Source organism: Podarcis melisellensis (genome assembly GCF_964234715.1).
Source record: "Podarcis melisellensis genome assembly, chromosome: 8".
Classification (NCBI taxonomy): domain Eukaryota; kingdom Metazoa; phylum Chordata; class Lepidosauria; order Squamata; family Lacertidae; genus Podarcis; species Podarcis melisellensis.
In genome coordinates, this window is record NC_138540.1 from 44,710,317 (window position 1) to 44,734,391 (window position 24,075).

Genomic DNA, 24,075 nt, shown 5'->3' on the forward strand with positions numbered 1-24,075 from the left:
AGGATCAGCATAGCTTCTGCAAAGCTAAGTCCTGTCTAACCTTTTGGAGTTCTTTGAGAAGTATATGGATGGGGTGATCTAGTAGAGAGGGAGCAGGGGAAACCACCAGTGATAATTCTGCTAATCAAACTGCCACTTGGAATGAGTTTTTGAAGCTTTTAGTAGATTAGAGACAATGCATACCTGTTTATACCTGCTGCTATTTCATTGTCCCTATAGTCATGCAGCATACACTGACTGCATACCACTTTCTGCAATCAATCATTTTATTGGTGTGTCGCCTTTCCAGAGTGAAAGTAGTAATAAAGTAGTAATAAGTAGTAGCAATAAACAAAGCATCAAAAGGTACACAAGCAGAGCCAATTTCCTCCCCAAATAGGGCTTGTCTCCACATTTGGCCTTGTCCACGTTCCCCGCCCCATCTGAATTAGACCTGCACACATTTGAATGTATACAGGGAGCAACTTTGGCCTTTCTGGTTCATACCCACAGCAACCCGCTTTTGTGTTTTCCCCATAAGTCCTAATTTGTTAATTCTACTTTGCCAATTAAGTAGCAACAGGGCATGCACACAGATAACTATGTGTGCTGCCTTGTTGTTGTTTTTTGTTTCTGTTTCTTTGTTTAAATCCCACCCAGGAAGTGTGAACGGGGCACAGGCAATTGTAAAATTGTTTGTGCAATCTTCTGGTATTGCGCAGGAGCATGCTGGAAATAACATTGCCGGAAAAGAAATTAAAGCATTGAGGAAGTAGTGGGTGTGGAAAGGGGAATAGCAGAAAATGACAGTTGATCCACCCTCACCTAAACATCAAAACAATTTGACTGCAAACTTAAGTGGAGCAGTTTGAAGCCTAGTTTCTCGGATTGTCCACATGTTGGATTAACACAAATCTACAGGTGGAGAGCATTGAGACTGGTGTTGTTTGAGGGTAATATCATGTGGACTATGCAAATTAAATGGGAACACAAATAGCTGCAAACACAGGGTAAACTCCAGTGTGGACAAGCACATAGTTGAAAGTGTTTGAATAAATGCAGATGGAGCTACAGCAAAGCTCGCAGGCTTGTTTGAAGGCATGCATAAAGTTTTAAAGTGCAATACACACATTGACCACATGATGGTATCAACAGACAGTATTCCTAAAGAAGTGTGCATGCACACGAAAGCTCATACCAAGAACTAACTTAGTTGGTCTTTAAGGTGCTACTGGAAGGAAATTTTTTTGTTTTGCCTAAATCCCTGGTTAATGTTTGCTGCATGATACATGGTGCCAAGATTTATTATAAAACCTCACCCTTTAAGTAGTCACTTTGGGTGAGAAAATACATCTCAACCACTGTTGGGTTGAGAACAGGGTGGCTCATGAAACTGCCAATCTAGCCTAGAGCTGCAATGGAGAATCACCAGATTTTAGGCCAGAGACCTGGCCTGCATTACTGAGTCCACTGATTTTTTTTAAAAAAAATTGGGCTCCAGACATAATTTAGGGTAGAGATACCCTAAACTGGAACTGATGGCCCTGCAGATGTTGTTGGAATCCATTTTGGATAATCCCCAGCCAGCATGGTCAATGGTCAGGGATGATTGTTGTTGGATTCTAATTCCCTCTAGAAAACCACAAGTTCTCAATCTTTGCTTTGGTACGTGAGGGCAGGGAGTTGCCAGGCAGAGACTGGGCTGGAAATCAGCAGTGTGGCCTAGGACAGAAGCCTAAGATCTGAAGTGGGCAATGCTGCTTAAGGCCAACAATAGTTTAAATTCCAGTGGGCAGCACTGAGGGGGAAAGGGAACAGGCCCTCAGCCAAGCAGGGCTGCCTTTTGGCTAGGGTTTTATAAGGCCTAATAGTACCAGACTGATTGAAGGCTATAAACATTTTAGTATATAAAATATGTCCCTTCCAAAATAATGAGAGAGTAGAAAAAACATCCAGAGAGAAGTGCCATTGCCTGTGCCTGCTTTTGCTCATCACTTGCAGACTGACCTGACTGCAGAGGAGAACATGTGAGGGATTCTCCATGTGCTTTTCAATCCTGGTGATGAACACAGCAGTCCTTTTGTTGACTGGAAGGGAAACTAACTTCCTTGTGAAGGTCTTTCAATAGATCAGTAACAGGCTGAGATTTGGACAATGTTACACTTAGTTACCAAGGCAGATGCTCAAAACGCCCAAGAAATTCTGAAAAGGCAGCAATGCTTGAGTGCCAAAATCACTTTTAGGTGGGTGCCATTTCTCACAGTATTAATATACCTTCCTCTGTAATGAAATGTTTGTTTTTCTCTGTAGACAAGTTGCTGCTATGTAGTGATAAAGTAATTTTGAAAGCTTTCCCTCACAAGGGATGGAAAGATTTGTCATTTTCAGTTATCCTAGTTTCTCATTCTTCCAGTCTTAAATTATCTCCCCACAATTCTGCAGCCCTTAGTGACTCCCCCCCCCTAAAAAATCCTAATAGAATTTTTTCAGCTCTTTTGGTGCAATTTTACGCTAATAAGTCTAATTTTGTATGCAATTTCTCCTGAAATAATCCATTTTAGTATGCTATTTTCACTTGCATTTTCATTTCCACTTCATGTCTGCATTTTTATAAGCATTGGTTGTAGAACTACATTGGAATATTCAGATGAGATTAAATTTTGAAAAATGGCCGTGTTTCAGTTGTTATATTGTTTCAGAAAGTGAGAATTTGATAGACTTGGCTTAAAAAAAACCTGTATTTAATTTCTCCCTCGTCTGTATCACTGATCTAGTTATTAATGAAATATTAATTTTTAAAATGTTAAATATGATTTTACTGGTTTTAGATCCTGTATCTTTGGTATTTTATTCCAATTGCACCCTGTTGCATTATTGCTATTATGTTGTGTTTAATTACGTTAATATTTAATTGTGCTAATATTTAAAAATTTTGTTATTGTTATTTGTGTTGGATTATTTTAGAGGAAAACGTAAAAGATGTGGAAAATGTAAAATGTAAAAAAGAAATAATGGATGCAGCAGTAAAATATTCCTTATCTAAGCTCTGGAGGCTCATGAAATGCTTGTTTTCAATATTCTGGCGGGATTTCACAGTTGCTCTGTCATACGTCCAGCTATTTGTTCCTGGATCCTCTGTTACAAGAGCCAACAATGTTTTAAGGACGGGATGAAAAAAACTGGTGACCTGGATGCTCAAAATCTCCAATTCCCTACCTCTTTTGCATCTCAATTGCTTACTCAGTTAAGGTACTAAAGCGCAGTAACCGTGGGTATTCTCACAGTGAGAATACCTTTCACTTATGGATCTGGGAGTAAGTTTGGACCAATGCTGTAAAAATGCAATAGTTTACTTCAGCACTAGAGTCCTTTACTTTTCCACACTGGCTAACTGCCGGCTCACTTTCAAACATAATGGTTTAATTCCACAGCTATTTGTTTTTGTTTTTTTTTTAAATAGTTTTTATTGTGTTTTTTCAGACGTATACAAAAAAAGAAGAAAAAAAAGCACAGAAAAAACAAGAGATAGACCAAAAGAAGATAAAAAATTCATAACCCTTCAACAACTTATTTCAACTTTCTATCGAGCTTCCCCACATCTCCCGCACAATGCATTCTTAACAATAAATTTATCAGCAAATTATAACCTTGTTTCATGTGTTTCTTTTGTACTTTCAATTGCAGTTTAAGTTTAAATCCCTTACTGCTCATTTACTCTAAAAACAAAACATATTATCATTTTTAACATTTAAACTTGGATCCTTTCAATAATGTTATCCAATTTCATAAATGTTGCACACTCATTACTGGGGCTAGCATTTCAAATTATGCGTCATTTTATAGTTCATATAGCTTATAAAATTTTTGCAGGTAATTCTTAAATTTTTTCCAGTCCTCCTCCATTGCTTCTTCTCCCAGATCTCGGATTCTGGCAGTCATTTCGGCCAACTCCATATAGTCAATCAGTTGCGTTTGCCACTCTTCCAGTGTGGGCAAATCTTGAGTCTTCCAATATTTGGCGATCAGAATTCTTGCTGCCGTGGTGGCATACATAAAAAACGTTCTATCCTTCTTTAACACCCCTTGGCCGACAATACCCAAGAGGAAGGCCTCCGGTTTTTTAGAGAAGGTGTACTTAAACACCTTTTTTAACTCGTTATAGATCATTTCCCAGAAGGCCTTCACTCTTGGGCAAGTCCACCAAAGGTGAAAAAATGTTCCTTCAGCTTCCTTGCACTTCCAACATTTGTTATCAGACAAATGGTATATCTTAGCAAGTTTGACTGGGGTCATGTACCACCTGTATATCATTTTCATGATGTTTTCTTTCAAGGCATTACATGCCGTAAATTTCATACCGGTGGTCCATAACCTTTCCCAGTCTTCAAACATAATATTATAACCAATGTCTTGAGCCCACTTTATCATGGCTGATTTAACTGTCTCATCCTGTGTGTTCCATTTAAGCAGCAAGTTATACATTCTCGATAATACCTTGGTCTTTGATTCTAACAGCTCTGTCTCAAGTTTCGATTTTTCCACCTGGAATCCTGTTTTTTTATCTAGCTTAACAACCTTGTTAATTTGGGCATAGTGAAACCAATCTTGCACCTTATCTTTTAAATTTTCAAAGCTCCGCAACCTCCAATTGTCGTCGATTTTTTCTATTAGTTCCCAGTATTTCGGCCAACCGACCTCCATATTGGGTTTTTTCCGCGCCTTGGCCTCCACTGGTGATAACCACCTCGGAGTCTTACTTTCCAATAAGTCTTTATATTTCATCCAGACCATAAAGATTGCTTTCCTGACAATATGGTTTTTGAACATTCCATGTGTTTTTGCCTTGCCGTACCACAAATACGCATGCCATCCTAACGAATTGTTAAAACCTTCCAGGTCTAGGACATCTGTATTCTCTAATAAAATCCAATCTTTCAACCAGCAGAGGGCTGCCGCCTCATAGTATAACCTTAAGTCCGGCAGGGCAAACCCCCCTCTTTCTTTTGCATCAGTTAGTATTTTAAACTTTATTCGGGGCTTTTTGCCCTGCCAGACAAACTTTGATATATCCCTCTGCCACTTTCCAAAACATTCCACTCTGTCCACGACCTGCAAGGTTTGAAATAAAAACAACATTTTTGGCAAAACATTCATCTTAACAGCAGCAATTCGGCCCAGCAAGGAAAGCTTCAGTCTCGACCAAATTTCCAAATCCTTCTTAACCTCTGACCAGCATTTCTCATAATTGTCCTTAAACAAGTTCAAGTTTTTAGGCGTCAAGTTTACCCCCAGGTATTTCACTTTCTTGACCACAGTTAACTCTGTTTCCTTCTGAAACCCCTCTATTTCTAAAGGCGTCAAGTTTTTCCCCAAAACTTTAGTTTTCTGTTTGTTCAACTTAAATCCTGCCACCCGACCAAATTCTTGTATCAATTCCAGAACTCTTTTTGTACTAGATTCTGGCTCCTGTAATGTTATTACTAAGTCATCTGCAAATGCTTTCAATTTATATTGTTTCACTCCGACCGTAATCCCCTGTATTTGCCGGTCCCTCCTAATCATGTTCAACAAAACCTCCAGGACTGATATAAATAATAGTGGGGATAGGGGGCACCCCTGGCGTGTTCCTTTTTCAATATGGAACTCCTCTGTCACCACATTGTTCACTATCAACTTAGCTTTTTGTTCTGAATAAATTGCTTCTAAGCCATTTTCAAACCCCCGTCCCACTCCCATCCCTTCCAAGTTCTTCTTCATAAATTTCCAAGAGATATTGTCAAAGGCCTTCTCAGCATCAATAAAAATTAACACTGCTTTAGTGTTAATATTTGTTTGTAAAAGTTCCAGGATATCAATAATGTTCCTAGTATTGTCAAACAAATGCCTACCAGGAAGAAAGCCTGCTTGGTCCTTATGAATTACTTCATTTAAAACCTTTTTCAATCTACTTGCCAAAATGTCTGCAAATATTTTGTAATCCACATTTAGGAGTGAGATGGGACGGTAGTTTCTAAGTTGATTCTTTTCAGTTTCCACTTTGGGTATCAATGTGATGAAAGCTTCTTTCCACGTTTCCGGTGCCCTTCCTCCCCCCATAATCTGATTGCAAACCTCCATTAATGGAAGAGTCAAATAGTCTTTTAATATCTTATAATACTTGGAGGTGAGCCCATCTGGGCCTGGAGATTTGCCCAACTGCATATTCTGAATGGCACCCTCAATTTCCTGTTGTGTTATTTTACAGTTCAAGATTGATCTCTTCTCCTGGGATAGTTCTGGTAGACCATTGAGTTTCAAAAATCGTTCCATCTCAGACACTTCCTCAGGCCCTTGTGTATACAACTTTTTGAAATATTTCTGGAAACACTTTCTAATTTCACCTGGTTTCTGGATATTTTTCCCTTCCACCTCTAGATTGGTAACATAATTAAATTTCTGTCTTTTTTTCAACTGCCATGCCAGCAGTTTTCCACATTTGTTTGCTGACTCAAAGGATCTTTGTCTCATTTGTTTAATTTTCCATTCCACTTCTTGGTTTATCAATTTCAAATATTGTGCCTGATAGAATTTGATCTCTCGCAAGATCTCTTTGGATTTTGGTTTAGATCTCAGTCTTTTCTCTCCATCTCTTATCTTCTCTAATATTTTATCCTTTTTCCCATTCCAGAGTTTTTTCTTAATTGTGTTTTGTTGTATCAGAAACCCCCTCATTACAGCTTTGCTAGCGTCCCAGACTGTTCTTTTTTCCACTGAAGTGTTCAAGTTGATTTCAAAATAGTCCCTTAATGTTTTTTGGGCCTTCTTTACAAACTCTTGATCTCTAAAGAGGGTGTCATTCATTTTCCATCTGAAGGATCCGGCTGGCGTAAGTCTCAATTCCATTTTCAGGGCGTTATGGTCGGAGCAAGTCTTTGGGCAGATTTCCACTCTTATAGTCTTCTTATAGTCTCTTAAATTCCACAGCTATTTGAAAGCCAGTTGGCAGAAGTGAAATACGCTATGGCTAGAACAAACTGTTCATTTATGTAAAGGATTTCTAGCCTGCCATTCAGGGTGCAGTGCCCTCACAAGATGGTGATGGAGAACCATTATCACCCTGAGGGACACATGCCAGTGGTGGGTGAGACCAGAAGCAAAGGTTTCTATGCGCACACTCACACACCTCTCTCTATCCTCCATAGAGGCAAGCAAGAAGCACTATCAGATGAAGGGCAGGATTCTAGCCAGGCAAAAACAGTTAAGGACATTGCAAAGCAGGGCTCCTGAGGGATGGGACTAGGGAGATTCCTGAGGGCCAGAAGGAGAGGCCTGGAGGGCTGCATTTGGCCCAGAGACTTGGAAGTTTCCCATTCTTGATTTACACCAATAAAATACTCCATCAACTTCACAACAAATTTAAAAGCAGCTGCAAAATGTGCAGCCCATTAAAATGAGCAGAACACAGACTAGAATGTCTTTTAAGATATTGTTGAAGTCTGGCAATGGTGTAAGCCATTATTATGTATAGGAGCTATCTTCACATGGAAGATGGAGCAAGCTTGAGTTCTCCTGCTCTGGGGGGTAGGCCATTGGGTTCAAGTTACATGGAAGAAGATTCTGACTAAACATCAGGAAGAACTTTCTGAAAGTAAGAGCTGTTTTGACAGTGGAATGGAGTCCCTCGGGTGGTTGTGGCCTCTCCTTCCTTGGAGATTTTTATGCAGAGGTTTGGATGGCCACCTGTCATGGATGCTTTCGCTGAGGTTCCTGCACTGCAGCGGGTTGGACTAGATGGCCCTCAGGGTCCCTTCCAACTATAATTCTACGACTTTGAAGTGGTTTATAAATCTGTGAAATAAATACTAAATAAAATGAACTATCTGGTCGCCAGTGCTGTTCCTGGGCCTAGTTTTCTCTCTGCTAGTTTTTCACTTAGGGCAGTGTTTTAATGACATCTGGGCAACATGGAGACCAGAGAAATAGATAGTGACTTACATCAAGGCTTCAGTCTCTGCTGAAAACTTGCATAAAGTTTTAAACTGCAATATACACATTTACCACATGGTGGTATCAATATCACCTTAAATCCCCAAAATAAAATGCACTTCAATGAATTGGGGAGGTGACTGGAAATTCTGATGTATAAATTTTGCCGGATAGTGTTTTCTGTCTGTCTGCTAATGGGACTGTGTCTGTTTGCTAAAGGGACTTTTGACTCAGCTGGGTCAAAAGTGGGAGTGTGTTATTTCCAAGTCGTAGTAATTTCAAAAGAAATTACTCATATGTTGCTAATCTGTTATAGCAAAAACAGCAGAAGCATCGGGGTATTGTAAAGTATGGATGGGGAACCTCTGACCTTCTGGTTGTTGTTAGACTATAACTGCAGTCAGTCCAAGCCAACATGGCCAGTGGCAAAATGTCCTCTGGTGAGTGTTTTCTTATGTCAATGGTCCCTGCTATGGTGACAGCACTATGAACATGGCTGGCTGGCTGGCTGGCTGGCTCTAGCCATCCTAATTTCCCATAATGCCTGAGTGATGCCAGGTCACTGACATTGTAGGAAATTAAGAGATGGCTATTCAGCTGCCTAGTTCTTTTCTTTTTTAAGGAAGGCTCAAGGCAGGCATCACCAGTGGGCCTTAGCAGCTGTTCTGATCCTGGCCCTGACTGCAACAAACCTGCAAAGCAGGCAAGCAAAGTATTATCCGCAATCTTGCAAAGTGTTATCCACATACTAGAGATGGAGTCTAGAGGCGTCTGCACTGGAGGGTGCCAGTTTACGCTTCTTCATCACTGTGCTACACTAAAAACTCCGTATGTTGTATTATTGGCAGCTGTTTCAAAGACCATCCAGGTCTAACAATGCAATCCCGTACATCCTAGAGTTCAATGATGCATATTTCCTGGTAAGTGGGTAAATGTCTTGCTACATACTTTTGGCTTACTCTCTCCAACAGCTGTATCTGCTCTCCTTGCACCACTTTCCTTGTGATACTTTGGAAACAAGATATGGAGTACAAAATCCCCTACTCATTTCTCCCTATCTAATTCAAGTAAAGTTCTGTAGTATACATCGTATACAGAAAGAGAGAGACACAGTACACAGTACCATTGTCTGTTTTGTTAGATGAGAGATGCTGCTAGGGATCTTGGTGCCTCCCTTCCATTAACAGAGCGCCTACTGACAATTTCAAAAGAATCAGGAATGGGAAACATGTTGCTGGACTACAACTACAACTAGGAGTGGCTGGTGAAGTGGGGTGGCACGTTGCTGTGGTCCTGATAGAGGTATCACTGCCATTTACCAGATTAAGGTGGCGATGAGGACAAGACACCACAGGTTCATTGGTGGGAGCACCATATTGACTCCACCAGTGCATCTGTACAGCTCCAATCTTACCGCCACCCAGCTTTATCCCAGACTACAAGTACTGGCTTTACTGGCTGGGTCCGAGGAGATCCATCAATAACTGGAGGCAGGCTTGTGCAAAGGGTGCAGCGGCAGCTGGGTACACTTGCCCTGGCCCTTGGAGGACTAAGCTGGTTGGGGCTCCCTGCCAGGGACTAGCTGCTTTTTTGTTTGAGTTTGTAACTTTATTCTAACAAGATTCCTTCCACGGACCTTACACAAGCTCTGCATAGGTCTGACTGGAGGGACACATGCTTCCCATCCCTGATATAAATAAAGGAGGGAGAACTAATAGGTTGGAAAGGTATGGTGGCCATTGATCATTTCTAGCACAGATGGGGCAATATTGTATTCCAATGGCTGTTTTGAGACTCACTTTTCACACTGTCTGCATGTTGAGAACAAATTATTCTTACACATGTCCGATGCTGTACACTGGCATTTCTCTTTCTCTTGCAATAACTTAGTTTTCTGACTGGGGACTTTCCACCCCCACTTGCTGTTCACAGTTAGGCCCAGCTGACATTACTGTATCCTGAGAGGACATGGGAGGGAAATGACACTATTGTTTTTAGAACAGAGAAAGGGGCTTCCCACCATCCTTTATGTCACACCTTCAGAACTTAGGAAAACATGAACACACATCTCAGTGGATAACTAGTGGGGCTGTTAGGCAATTTTGGAAACTGGTTTGTCTTGGGGAGGGGGCTCTTCTTTAGATGGTAATGTATGTTACTTCATTTCAAAAGGAAGCTCTGCTGTGTTTGAGGGCCTACTTTTTCTGAGTGAAGAGCTCAACTTCTGCCTCCAAGATTTTTGCCCTGATGACACCATTGTGAGTAACAATAGTTCTTATGCTATTGCATTTGAGACCGTATCAGATAATTTAATGGGAGCAGAGATGTCCCTTGCCCTGGGAAAACCTGAAATTACTAGTCTTTTCCTATGCCCTGGCATCTCTTGACTATTTATTTCCTTTTGGGTACTATAATACTTTACAGTTTTTTAAAGGATTAACAGCCCCTCTTAATCTATATTTCTAATATAGGAATAACAACAGCAGTAGCAGCAGCAGCAGCAGCAGCAACAGCAACAGCAACATAGCTGTTCTGTTGGACCAGACAAGGAGGCCATTTTTCTGCTACTAGAAGTGGCACAGCAGCCATGTTGTCTTTTGATCCTTGCCTCTGTTAAGATGTGGGTGAACATATCAGAAGACACAGCGATTCTTCAAACAGCTCTTGTTTATTCACAGGCCAGAACTGAACTGAACTGAAGGGTTCAGCCAGCCTGCTTATATAGAGCTCCACTAGAATGCAACAGTAACCCTTTTCTGTAACTATCCAATCACTGAAGGTCACTTTCAATCCCTTATTTGCATACGTGGACCTGAACTATCTACAGTATCCCCCTGCTGGCCCAGGGTGAGAACTTCAGTACATAACAGCCTCCCTTCTTTCAGTTCCCTCAGATGACACTCACAAAGCTCTGACCTGGGCCTGTGTCTTTGCTGCAACATTTGGACCAAGCTAACTTTGTTTTAAAATCTGCCTGTATGTACATGTACATATAAGTGTGTGTGTGTGTGTGTGTGTGTGTGTGTGTGGCGGGGGGGGGGAGAGATGAGGCAGTTTTAATTGTCAGATCAAAAAAGGCACTGAGATGGCATGAGCCGAGTCCTTATCCTTGCCTTTCCTCCTTGTGTCCAATCACTTCAGGCAGTATTCTCCCAGCCACATACCAGTGAGCAAGGATATAACTGTGGTCAGTGGTATAGCAAGGTCAGGTGGTACCTGGTGCGGAAAATTTCTTGTCACCCCTTCCCACATTGATTTTTGTTTTTTGCCTGCAAAAATGGTTTGACTTTATTTCATATTTTGGGGGGGAGCCAAAGGCCTGTGTGCGCCAAAGCCACAGCGTCTCTCACAGATGTTGAGTGCTGCACAGCATTTTGTCACCTCCCCTCAGAGGTGACACCTAGGGCAAACCACATCCACTGCACCCACCTTGCTCCGCCCCTGACCATGGTGGCAGGAAGGAGAGAGTACAGAACATGTGAACAGCAAACACGGCTGCCACAGTCAACTATATTGTGGCTCCTTGATGAACCAGCTCTCTCCCAACACAGCTTGGAGGTTATGTCCTTCAAGTGACTCCAGGAGAAGGCATATCACATCCACTCTGCGATTCTTATTTTTCCTTATCAATGTTTCATTGCCTTTACGTGTAACAAATTTCACTTGTATGCCACTGGCATACAAACTATGGCTTGATGGGTGCTCCTGTACGTGTGATGTGCTTTGCAGTGGGCAATCTGAAACAAAGTATTAGGAGTGGACATGTGCTTATGTGGGAGAACAAAAAGGGATTTAAAAATATGTGGCATACTCTACGCAGTCCTGACAGGAAATGTCCCTTTGATATTAACAGGGTCAAAGCCGAAGCCGCTATGTGGGAGGTGGAGCATCAAGTGAGAGGCAGGTCATAAGTATGCAGAGAGCAAGGAAACTCTTTGAGCCTGCCCAGTTTAATCAGGGGAAGGGAATTCTTAGCTAACACACCCAGCCCAGGGAAGAGCTCCGGATGGCCAGACAAGGCAGCTGATCAAGGTCTGACTGAACTCAGGATTAAACTAGATTTCTAGCCTCTGGGTTGAACCTCTGGGATTGGTGAGTATGTGATTTGAAGGTGCCAACCCTCAGTCATTAAACCTCACTAAAGAATAGGTCCTATACCACAGGGGCATGGGCCACCCAAATGGATCTTCATCTCGGTATCCATAGGAGTGAAGCTTAAAGAGCACAGTGTGAAGTACAACAGAATTGCTCTGGAACAATTGTGGAACAGATTTTTGAACCCGTCCTAAATCTAACGCCATAGTTTGGGGTACATAATGTTGTTATCTGAGGGGCATTTTCTTCATGTACATATATGAGAGTGATGTTTATTGAAAGGACATAGTTTATTTTTCCTTAAAAGACATAAAGTACATATTTATTTTTCCTCATCTGTACGGGTGGTTGGTGTATATTTTTTACTTTTTGATTTTTACTGTGGCATATATCTCTTTCATAACCATTGTGGTTATCTTGCTGTTTGACGTTTGGGAGCTTGACTTCACAACTTTCCCAGTGTGTACCAATTTGTGAGGAATTCTGATCATTGTGGCATTTGGGGAAGCGGGGTGTATTGTCTTTGTCAAAAGGAACTAATTGATGTGGGGAATTTAATATTATGGGTTGTGAAAAATATGTATTCCTGTGAATATGTTTAATAATGCTTTGGTGGGTTATGACAGCAGTCCTATAGACCGGTTTGTTAATTGCATCACAAATCTGTGAACTGTAACAAACTCCACCCCCCCCCCCCAGAAAAGAGACCAAATTCAGCACCTCAAAATTATTTTCTGCTGTTTTATTTTGGAGCTTCACCTGAACCTTCTGACTATCCTTCATGTAAGAACCCATGCTGGCCTTCCCTAATTACATAAAACCAGTGCCCATTTTTTCCTTTGTCAAATGTTAGGGCATATGAGAGAACACTTGATTGCCATGGGTGCTCCTGGGCATGAACACATGGGGCTCTTGAACCCTGCTCCATCCGGTCAAGTTCTGTTGTCTGGACCACCCCGGTTGCAGGGATGAGTATCACTTTAGAAACGGCTTTTCTGTGAATTGAATACAAGCGTGTGTGAACTTGTGTCCATCTGGCCTCCAGTATAGCATTGCATGTGTGTGTGTGTCGGGGGGGATGGTTGCCATGGCAGATACAAGCCTTGGGGAGTGTTGGCCTTGTTTGGAAGGAAGCACATCTTGATTTCTGCAGCCGCTGCAGATTGAGAGTTTGCCAAGGAGACCAAATGGGAACAGCAGATAATGCAGGAGGCTTCCTCTTGGCCTGGACTGGGTCACCCGGCCTCTATCTGCTGCACAGATCCCACGTGTATCCCTCCTTCTGGGTTTTTTATTATTGTTAGCTGAGAGGAAGTGCCTCAGCAAAAAAACAAATTCCTTGCTCTCCCAAAAGTTAACTCTACACTGCCCAGCTGCGCAGAGGAAAAGTGAGATAGACATTCCCACTTCACTTGCTTTCCCTACATGCACATAATTTCAAACACACTAGAAAGAATAGCAGATACATAGCCAGGCATTCAGGGAGGGAGTGGTTGTTAAGAGTTCATGCAGTGGTACATCCTATGTCAACATGAAAACAGAATAAATCTCAATCCATTAGCCTAATATGATGGGCTACTTGTTCTGTTGGTTTAAGAGAACATTTTGCCCAAGGGGGATTGATCCTGTGAGGGTTGAGATACACCATGCCCTCAAATTGCAGCTTGATATGCCATTGCTTCTTCTCCAAAAGTATGTTGCGCAGTTGTGCTTTTGATTGACTCTAGATATGTTTGGCCTGTTTCCATTCCTATTGAAAAGGGTGCTGTATGTGTGTTTTTAATATATTGTTATCTGCCTGCAGCTCTGGGAACTGGATTAGGTTAAAAAATAAAATCCAAATGAATAAGCAATTACTAGTTTCTAACAAGATAGATGCTCGTGCTCCTACTGGCCTTGATTATATGAAAATTTTTGAATGATAATCCTAAACGTGTAGAGCAGGGGTTGGGGAACCTGTGACCTTCGAAATGCATACCTTCTAACACGCTGAGGCGAAAAACCAAGATGTGTTTCTTCTGGGAACGTCCTTCTGTGCAGGTTACGTGACCCACGTGAGATTGTGGCCCCCAGAGATGTGCTTTTTTCAGGGTTGTGCTCTTGTGTGAAACCCAAGCCCTGAAAAAAGTGTGCTGAGGGAAAGAAACATTGCACATGATCAGAGTTGCCTGGTTCTTAATTTGTGAGGAGGGTTAGCAGCCTTATTGGGTCCACGGGCACAATTTGCAAACACACACACATGGCAACCAAGAACACTGTAGCTTACTATATAGGCTACAACAGAATGTTTATCTCAAGCCTCATTTCAGCAGGGAGGAGGAAAGCCAGGAAGTCCTCTGTAGGCACACGGGCAGCTACATACAACACTATGGCAACCCCCAACTTACAAGCCTGAACCTTGGCACTCATCCGGCTAATATCATGAGACCTGACTCAAATTAATCTTAATTTAATGTAGAAAGGCATTGTAGCTGTTAGTGTGCTGGATTAAGACCTGGGAGACCAGGGTTGAAATCCCCACTTAGCCATGAAACTTACTGGGTGACCTTTGGCCAATCCCTCACTCCCAGCCTAACCTCCTTCACAGGGTTGTTGTGAGGATAAAAAGGTGAGGAGGAAAACCATGTCTGCCTCCTTGAGCTCCTTGGAGGAAAAGTGGGATACAGAAATGCAATAAATAAATGATAATAAATTAATTAATAACAGGGGCAGTGCAAGTTACTTAGCAGCAGTGGTGGAGCTTCATGCTCCGGCACTGGGGGGGGGCGGAGAGCAGGTGGGGGCGGGGCTGGCACGCATCCCGGGGGCGTGGTGCGCCGCCTGCAGGGGTGTGATGTGCATCCTGGGGGCGTGGCGCCCAGCACAGGCGGGGGGGGGGCAGCCACAATGGCATCACACTGTCGGGGGCAGTGCGCTTCCCCCACACTCCTCTTCCTCCATCAGTGCTTAGCAGGAGCTGGGCTACAGACCCATGGCACAAATTGGCATGTGCTAATGTACATGTATAAATGCCTTTGGTGACTGGGGTCTCACCAGCACTGCACTTTGCAGTATGCCCAGCCTCCTATTACCAAAGTTTGGGGCTCATTGCAAACTATCCAGGGCTCAGGCCTCTTGAGCCACCCACAGCAAAATCCCAGCTAATAACAACTAGCTGTCTACTTGTTTATTTCCCATCTTTTATCAAATGAAACATGAAGCAGATTGACAAAAAAAATGTATAAATATGTGAAGAGAAATGAAATACGTACACAGCACAATTTTTTTTAATGAAACAACAATAAAGGCAGGCTGGTTAAAAAACAACAACTGCCAAATTAAAAGGAGGAACATCAGTAGCAAATGGGAGACGAAAGCAAATACCAATACAGTAGCAAGATGATGATGATAGCAAACCCTGGTGCTAAAGTGTCCACTCCCACCAATCTGAAGCAAAACAGGGCCACTCAAATGTATGGTAGGCATTTCTTACATACTCAAGGGACTGCCAAGCTACACTGAAACATACAAATGCTGACACGTCAGTTGAGTGGGGAGGATGAAATTGGAGGTTGTGGGGAAAAACAAAAGGAGGGAATTGGCCTGCAAAAGCTACTAATGGCTTATAGTACTGTAAGTGGAATGTACATTGCAGGACTGAGTGCTTGTCTTTTGCATACACCACTCCCTTTACCTCTCCATTCTGCATTTTCCCACCATTACACTGACAGCTAGCATTCCGTGGCCACTGAGCATGCCCAGTTCCCAGAGGGAAGTTCAAGTTAGAGGATATGCGCCATTAAGCTAAAAAAGCCTTTCCTTCCAGGAAGAAGGAAAGGGGAAAAGAAGAAACCTATTCTCTTCCTCACAATCCAGGATGTAGCTCCCCTGTATTATAGTTCCTACATAGAAAGGCAGCTAGGGGTCTTTCTTTCCAAAGAATCCTGGGAACTGTAGATTACACTTCACAAACTACAGTTCCCATGATTCTTTGTGGTAATGATGGTGTATGTGCAGCCTCAAACTGGGGACTAATGTAGCTCTGTCTACACCACAAGGTTTTGGTCTAGAGTAGGCATGTCCAACAGGTCGGTCACAATCTACTGGTCAGTCGTGGGGCGTCCCTGGTTGATCTTGATTGATCGCATTATCCTGCTCCCCCCAAAAAAAGCTCAACAACTTTGGTCAATCCAATCAGAGTAGATTGCAGTCTCTTGGAAGTTGGGACATGCCTGGTCTAGAGCAAAGGCTCTAGTTAACAAGCAAAAGGCAGTGAAACTAATTACTCCCTCCTTTATGCTGGCCACCTATTTGATCAATGAGGTGGCAGTTCCTCCTGCTTGCATGTTGTTCTTACCCTCTTCCATAACCAAAATATCTCTTTTTGGCTCCTGCTCCATCACCACCCCAACCCATGTCCTGGATACTTTCCTGTTGCCTCCTGTTGGAAAAACAAACTGTGCCTAGCTTAGTGCAACCAGCTATCTTTGGGCGAAAACGGATTGTCTTCTTGCAGCCACTGATGCCAATTACAAAGTCTTAAAATAGCCAACAATATGCAGGACAGATGCAGCTATCTTTTAGCACATAGGATGGGCATATTCTTATATCATCCTGCCCATGCCTCAAGGTCTTCAGGCAAGGCTTTTGTTGTCCATTTACTGTTGCTCAATGTGTGGTGGTGACCTTGAATAGGGCTTTTTCTCCAGTGGGAATTTAGCTATGGAATTCCTTTCCTCTTGCATGTGAATGTGGCACTGTAAACTGGCAATAAAATGGCAGTTTGTAAACTGACAGGAATCTAAGGATGTAGGTTGGCATTGAATTGAAATGGACTAAATACATAAATAAAATATGTTTGGGGAGATACATATATTTTGGAGTAAGGAAGCAATTTTATTCTTAGCTTGGATGGGTTTGTTATGTTTATTTCTTCTTCATATTCTTCATAATCATCTGTGTCTAGAGAAGCACAAGAATAGCAACCATTAAAACAACACTTAAAAACTGTTAGGCTAGCTGCTTACTTGTGAGTAACCTGACTAGCAATCAGTTTGAATAGCCTGCAGTTGAGCTTCCAGGCTCTTCCAGGTGGTTTATAAGCAGGCTGGGGTGAATGGAGTGAGGAGGGGGAGAATTTTGGAGAAGCAAATAGGAAGGAATAGGGCAAGGATGGGGAATCTCAGGCTACCTGGAAGAGTCTTGGAAATCTCCCCAGGCCATACACCTTTCTAGCCCTTCTCTGCATCCTCCTTGGGTCCTTTTACCTGAAGGTGTCCTGTGATAATACATCAAGTGTACCTGGATAGAGAGAGGTGTGTGTGGAAGCATTTTATCATAGAAAGGTAAGAGTCATTGCAGCTGCTCTACCTGCGAATGCCTCAGGCCATACTCACCACTGGCATATGGACCTAGGAAGCCCCCCCCCCCCAACCTCCAGGTACAAATGCAGCTATGGGGTTGGTAAAGATTTCTTTCTCCTGTAATATTGGACCTACTGGAAAGGGGTATGTGGTAAGCGGGGCTATCTCCCCACCACCCCACGAGTCTGACTACTTCTGCCCGACAATAAGACTTCAGAGCTACATACTGATAATTTCCTCTCCTTAAGTGTTGGGACCTGTTGATTCTTTCTGTTCTTCCTTTCAGCATGATGCTTTGTTTGCTCACATGAGATACCTTGAACTATTTGCTGCATGTGTATCTTTCTGTCACGGCTAGTCTGTTCTGAATTCTTTTTTGTAGAGCTGGTGGACTGCTAACTGTTTCTGCCATAGTTATAAGAAAGGGGTGTAGCTCTGTGGTAGAGCACATGCTTTGCTTGCAGAAGGTCCTAAGTTTATTCTCTGTAATCTCGAGTGAGATATAGGAAATAATTTTGTCTGAGACCCCAGGAGCTGCAGATAGTAAGTGAAGATGATACTGATCTTGACTGATGTATAAGGCAGTTTCTTATGTTCTAGAGCAGGGATAGGCAACGTGGTGCCTTCCAGATGTTTTCGACTACAGCTCCCATCATTCTCTATCATTGGTTCTGCTCCCTGAGGTTGGTGGGAGTTGTAGTCCAGAAATTCTGAGAGTACTGTTTTGACTACCTCTGTTCTAGAGAGTTAAACTAAAAGGGCTTTTGGTTTTCTCCAATTTTTGTTTCAAGCAAGGAAAAAGCCTGGTAGCACCGGACCAAGGAGCATGTAATCCAATAGCATGTGTCTAACTGTGGTCAGCTTTGGATGTATGAAAGCAAACATACAATGCTGCAGAGAAACAATGGGGTCCTTGCTTCCTGTTATTTACTAAGATCAGCTAATTCTCACAATGTAATTATATAGATAGGAGTTGTAGAAACATCTTAAGAGTAGGGGTGTCGTCATCTGATGCACATTACCTGCTTTGTTTCCCTGTGCCTGCAAAACAAAAAACCAATGCTCCTATTCAAGGCAGCTGTCATCTGTGCATGCACTTTCACCTGCGCATGCACCACAGCTGTCTGAATGGTATGCGCCTCAACTTATTTGTGTCTTGCATTTCCAAATCAGATGGAAACTGGTTTGAGGGGAAATACATCCAAAGAGAGTATTTCTCAAACTACTACATACATGTGGATTATGGCTAACATCTTGGGTACAGTACTTGGTTTCAGACACAAGCAGTGGGAGCGCACCAGAGCCAGAGTAAATGGTAATATGTACGCAGCCTCAGTCTCTTTGGGTTGTATCCAACCTTAGTCATACTTGGAGTAGACCCATTGAAAGCAATGGGCATTATTAACTGTATACTCTTGAGTAAAAATTAATTGCCTTTGCCTTTAAGGTGCCACAGCAAGAACTCTTTGTTCTTTTGGCTGCAACAGACTAACATGACTATCTCTTTGGGAGCAGAAATGTGAAAAAGGTATAACCTTGTTTTATTTGGTTTGTGATTTGTCTTATATTATTGTGTGGGTTCATGTGGTTGCTTTTCCACTGAAGGACTGTGACTAATGTAATAAAGATACCTGAGACAAGTGCAAAGTGGCTTGAAGTGACAGGTGTAAATTAACAAATGCATTCTGTGAGGGAAGCAAGTGAGATCAAGCCCAGAGGAAAATCAGCCCAAACCATTTTTTCTGCCTTACAGTGGTACCTCAAGTTACATACGCTTCAGGTTACACACTCGGCTAACCTAGAAATAGTGCTTCAGGTTAAGAACTTTGCTTCAGGATAAGAACAGAAATCGGGCTCCGGCAGCACAGCAGCAGCAGGAGGCTCCATTAGCTAAAATGGTGCTTCAGGTTAAGAACAGTTTCAGGTTAAGAACAGACCTCCGGAACGAATTAAGTACTTAACCCGAGGTACCACTGTAGTTGGTTTTGTGAAATCTATTTCTTCTTGAGTGGTACTATTATTGAGCACCAGGTGGCAGCAGCTGCAATAACACTGCACACACCATCCTGGTGGTGGCTTCCTCAGGAAAGGGCGGCTGCTTTTACTCACTCAACTGTTTTTGGTGCCTCTGTCACTATATTTTGCAGGAGCGATTCATGTGGATACCAGAAATTTAGGTTTGTGCAATTAAAGCTCAACAAACAAAATGTGATGATGACAGTCATTTATTTTCATTCCAAAATCCACATACCAATCAAAACATTACAAAAATAGTCTGCAGGTGTTAAAAGAATTCTGCAGATATTTTGGGGGTTTTGCTAAACAATCCAAAGATTGGATAGGGTAAAGAAATGAAATTGTCTGATGTGGGAGCCATGAGGTGATAGACCTAGGGAAATAAATTGACAAGTTACTTCAGTCTACTGAGTTCAGTAGGTCTACTCTAAGTATCATTAACTTTAAATACCACCCATGGAGTCTGCTATTAGTCACAGACTCCGTGGTTCCAATATTAGCCGACTTTCCACTCCCCCACCTAGCCTGTTGAAGAGTTCTGGAGAACTCAAAAGCTTGTTCTTCAGTCCAAGTCCAGTTTAAATATAAGAACCCTAGAAAGAGGGAGCAAGGTGGCCTTGAAGTTACCCATAGTTAGCACTTGGACAGCAGTCTGGGCAGACACAGATCACCTAGTCAAAGTCTTCCCCACTATGGTAAATATGTATTGTATTTCTATTTAAATTATAGTGACTATTTCTAAATTTGCATCTATACATATGAATAAGCAAATGTACCTATTATGCAAATCTCTGTCCTCTTCTGCAGTCTTCTTTTGGTGATTCTTTTTTAGTATTGCATAATTTCCCATTCTAGTTTTTGCCCATCACCTCAATTCCTGTCCCTGTTGCTCGGTCTCATTCCTCTTGGCTGTGCTTCCTTCTATTACAGAAAGCTGCCCATCTGTCCAGCTGTTATCCAGCTTTCATAAATCTCATATGTTTTCTCTTTTACAATATTGCTCATGCCAAAAGCTGCTGGGCACCAAAATGTGTTGGGTTTTGTCTCCTGGAAGCTGCCTGGCCTAGCATATAACGCATTCCACACGTAGTTAGTTCATCCCAGCTGGGCTCTGAAGTGCTCCAGGTGATGTGAGCCAAAGCAGGCCTGTGTTTCAGCCTCCTCCCTGCCAGCATTTCAGCAGTACTTGGACCAAACCACGTTAGCTTGCATACTTTGTGTTTTTGCAAGGTTTAGTTTTGTTGAGTGGAGCCCTGGACTTCTGCCCCAAAGTCCTGCCCTGATGGCACCACTGACACGCACCACACCCGAAGCACAAGGCTGCACTTCTGAATACACAAAGTGATACACTCGCTGGCTAATCAACTGCTGGCAGAGCCAGCGGGCCCAGCTGTTTCTGTCACTCATGGCGGGGAGATGGTGAGAGAGAGCAGCTATGGCCAGCAAAGGGGCTGAGGAGATAGGCCTGTGAGTGTGTCTCTGAATGTTCAGTGATGCGCCGTCTTCTTTCTAGATAAATTGGTCTTGTGTTGTTCTAGCATGACTTTCTGGCAGAGTCTTGTTTATTGATGGAACATTTCTCTGCACAGTGTCCTTGCTCCTTCTGAAGCTCTCTGCCCTAGGGAACAGCTGCAATCCCAATGCCTCAGCTGCCAAGTGCTTATAACGGAGTTCACAGAAGAGACATTCCTGGAGGAATGACCTAGCCAACACATGCAATACAGGCAACCTCCTGAACCCCTCATTCACCGAAATGGGCATGTTTCTCTCTACTTCTTCTGAATCTTAGCACTGTTAGAAACACTCTGTAGATCTGGAGGGGCCGCTGGTTGGATCTGTGACTACAGTAACTGCAGTCAAGTTCTCATGTCCACAATGCAATGTTAAGGTCTGACAGGTCTCTGCCATTCGAAAGCCCGAGGTTTAGCTAGCCACGTGTTCCAACTTCACAGACAACAGTCCTCAGTTTAAAGGGCTATTTAGTCCAAGTCCACTGCAAAGAAAATCCTGGACAACAGGGGCCTTGAAACTGCCCGTTAACAACACACGGACAGCACACTAAGCAGACATACACATCTTCTGATCGGTAGAATAATAGAATTATAGAATCATAGAATTGGAAGGGACCCAAGGGTCATCTAGTCCAACCCCCTGCAATGCAGCAATCTCAGCTAAAGCATCCATGACAGATGGCTAGTCTTCCTTCCTATGGTGAGATGTATTTATTTTAGTACCGTAATTATTTCTAAATTTGCAATTATACATGTAAACCAGCACATGTAAATCTGGGCAGTCTTTTGTCTTTTTTTATAGTTTTTATGGATAAGTAGCCATTCTACCTGACACATGGGATAGCATTTAGTGGTGTCCTGAGGTAGAGCCCTGGGATGCCATGGGCTGGTCAACTCTTTAAAAAGACAAAAATCTGATGCATAGGCAGAACCTAGGAATGTGGTCCAGCAGTAACAGGAAAGATCTTGAGATGACAGGAAACTTGAGAAACTCAGATGAAGGAAGACTACATTGTAGTAATCCTACCATAATTGTTGGTATTGTCTTCAGTGCAATGTGGCAAAGTATAGTAGCAAAGGAAATTGTCTCTGATGTGCAAAGTATGCTTCCTGCTTTACCAAGGAAGTTCAAGTCACCAATTTAAGGATGAGTGAGACTTCCAAGGGTTGGTAACATGCAGTGTTTTGGGCTTGATTCTTCTTCTTGCAACTAAATCCGCATGCAAACAATACATGCTTTAACACATTAGTTTCTCCAAAGCATCCTGGGAACTGTGGTTTAAGGGTGTTGTGAGGGGTAAACTACAGTTCCCATGATGCTTTGGGGAAAATATGCTTTAAATATATGGTCTGTATGCGGCCCACACCTCGGACACAGGATACAGCTAGGTCATGCATTTTTGTCAGTATCTTAGATTCAGTAGATTTCAGAGAGATCCTCTAAAGAAAGTGCACTCAAGAAACCTAGTCTCTCCACTTCAAAGAACAATCTGGGTAAACCTGAAGGGAAATGCTCTGGAACTGCATTGACCTCACTTGCAGATAAGTTGGAAAGAATGAGTTAATCTCTTAAGACATCTACAATGTTTGCCTTTTGCTGAAATTTTATCAACAAACACAGGTGGTCTTGCAAGATCTTGCAATTATGTCTGGGAACTGATGAATGTTACAGCCCAGTCCTAAACATCCCCACCCCCAGGAATGAATCAGTCCTACTAATTTCAAATACACAGTTAGACAGGCAGCGTAATATTTGCATTATGTGTACTGTATAGTCATCTATTTATCTTGTATTCTAACTGAACTGAATTCAATGTGACCAATTGTTGTATTTAAGTTAAATTGGTATGTAAACTATGTTGATGGAAACACTGAGAGCGAGAAGAATCGGCCTTGATAGGCTTGTGACAGAGTATCATGAATTACACAATAATTATGAGAAATGATAAAATAATGTAGCATTTTGCAGTGAGTTTTATATTTTTCCTCCTTGGAAGCTTATTTAATAGATGTATAAATCTCCTGTCTCCTGGATGCCTACTGAGCATTAAAATGACCACAGAGAGCAAGAAAGCTAACATGACTCATCCTATTGCAGGAATGGGGATTATAAAGGAGCTGGAGGACACAAAGAGGACACAACAAGAGCAGCATGTGTTTGACAGTGTGGGCAGAAAGAGTCCTCCCTACTGAAGGAATGTCTGCTTTCCCAGAAGAGTAACACCCAGCTAGCTTACAGCCTGCATGAAAACAAAACTAAGCACAATAAGAGGCTAGCAACTATTTACTTACTTACTTACTTACTTACTTACTTACTTACTGTGTTAAGAAAGTAAGAGTCCTGCTAGATCAGACTAAAGTCCAGCAATCAGTTCCCAAACACTGCTGGATCCCAGTGACTAGTACCAAGAGTCGTACTGTGTCTGATACTGTAGAAATGTATGGGTGTCATGATTAGCAGCCATTCCTTTCAACCACTGTACTGTACTTGCATGCTTGCTTATTTACTACCACAAAATGTGATGATTGCCACCAGTTTAGATGACTTAAAAAAAAAAAATTAGATCAGAAGTACAGTTCCTAATACACTTAATAGTGGGGCAAAAAAAAATCACATCTGTCAAGCAATGCGCCTCTTTTGTTTCAGATAGTACATGGGTAGACAAGTCTAAAAAGCCTGGGACAAAAATTGTCACGGCCCTGCTGGATTAGGCCAAAAGCCTGGGAAATCCAGCATCTTGTTTTTGCAGTGCCTATTCGAAGTCCACAATTAATACCTCTGCTCCTCTGCACATGTGATTCTTGGCAACTGGTATTCAGAAGCATACTGCCTCTGACTGTGGAGGCATTCAAAGCATGGTCCCACCATAGATTTATATAATGGCATTTTGATATTGGCAGTTTTATTGTTTATCCCCCTTTCCACCGCTCTCAGCTGCCCTTTGAGGGGTCATCTTCTTTGTTTGCTGTGACTTGCAATGAGTTAATATGGGAAAGCACATGTGGGTGTAGACCGAGGTGGCCTTTCTTGGGTTCTCAGCCCACCCCAAAGAAAGACCATATTCTTGATCTATATAGCCGGGGCATGAGTTCCATAGGAATTATCAACTCAAGATGCTCACAATGTCTCTCTTTGTGCAGTGCTGTAGCAACGTGCTTTGCAGCTT

General features: G+C 42.4%; 1 protein-coding gene across 1 annotated transcript in view; it reads left to right on the top strand.

Moving 5' to 3' along the window:
• The first annotated feature begins 11,894 nt into the window (after positions 1–11,894).
• Positions 11,895–24,075, top strand: part of RIPOR1 (RHO family interacting cell polarization regulator 1) — a 96,501-nt gene continuing 84,320 nt past the window's right edge. Inside the window, exon 1 of the mRNA XM_081920278.1 lies at positions 11,895–12,036. The gene's annotated coding sequence lies outside the window, so the exon portion shown is untranslated. The remainder of the gene's footprint in view (positions 12,037–24,075) is intronic.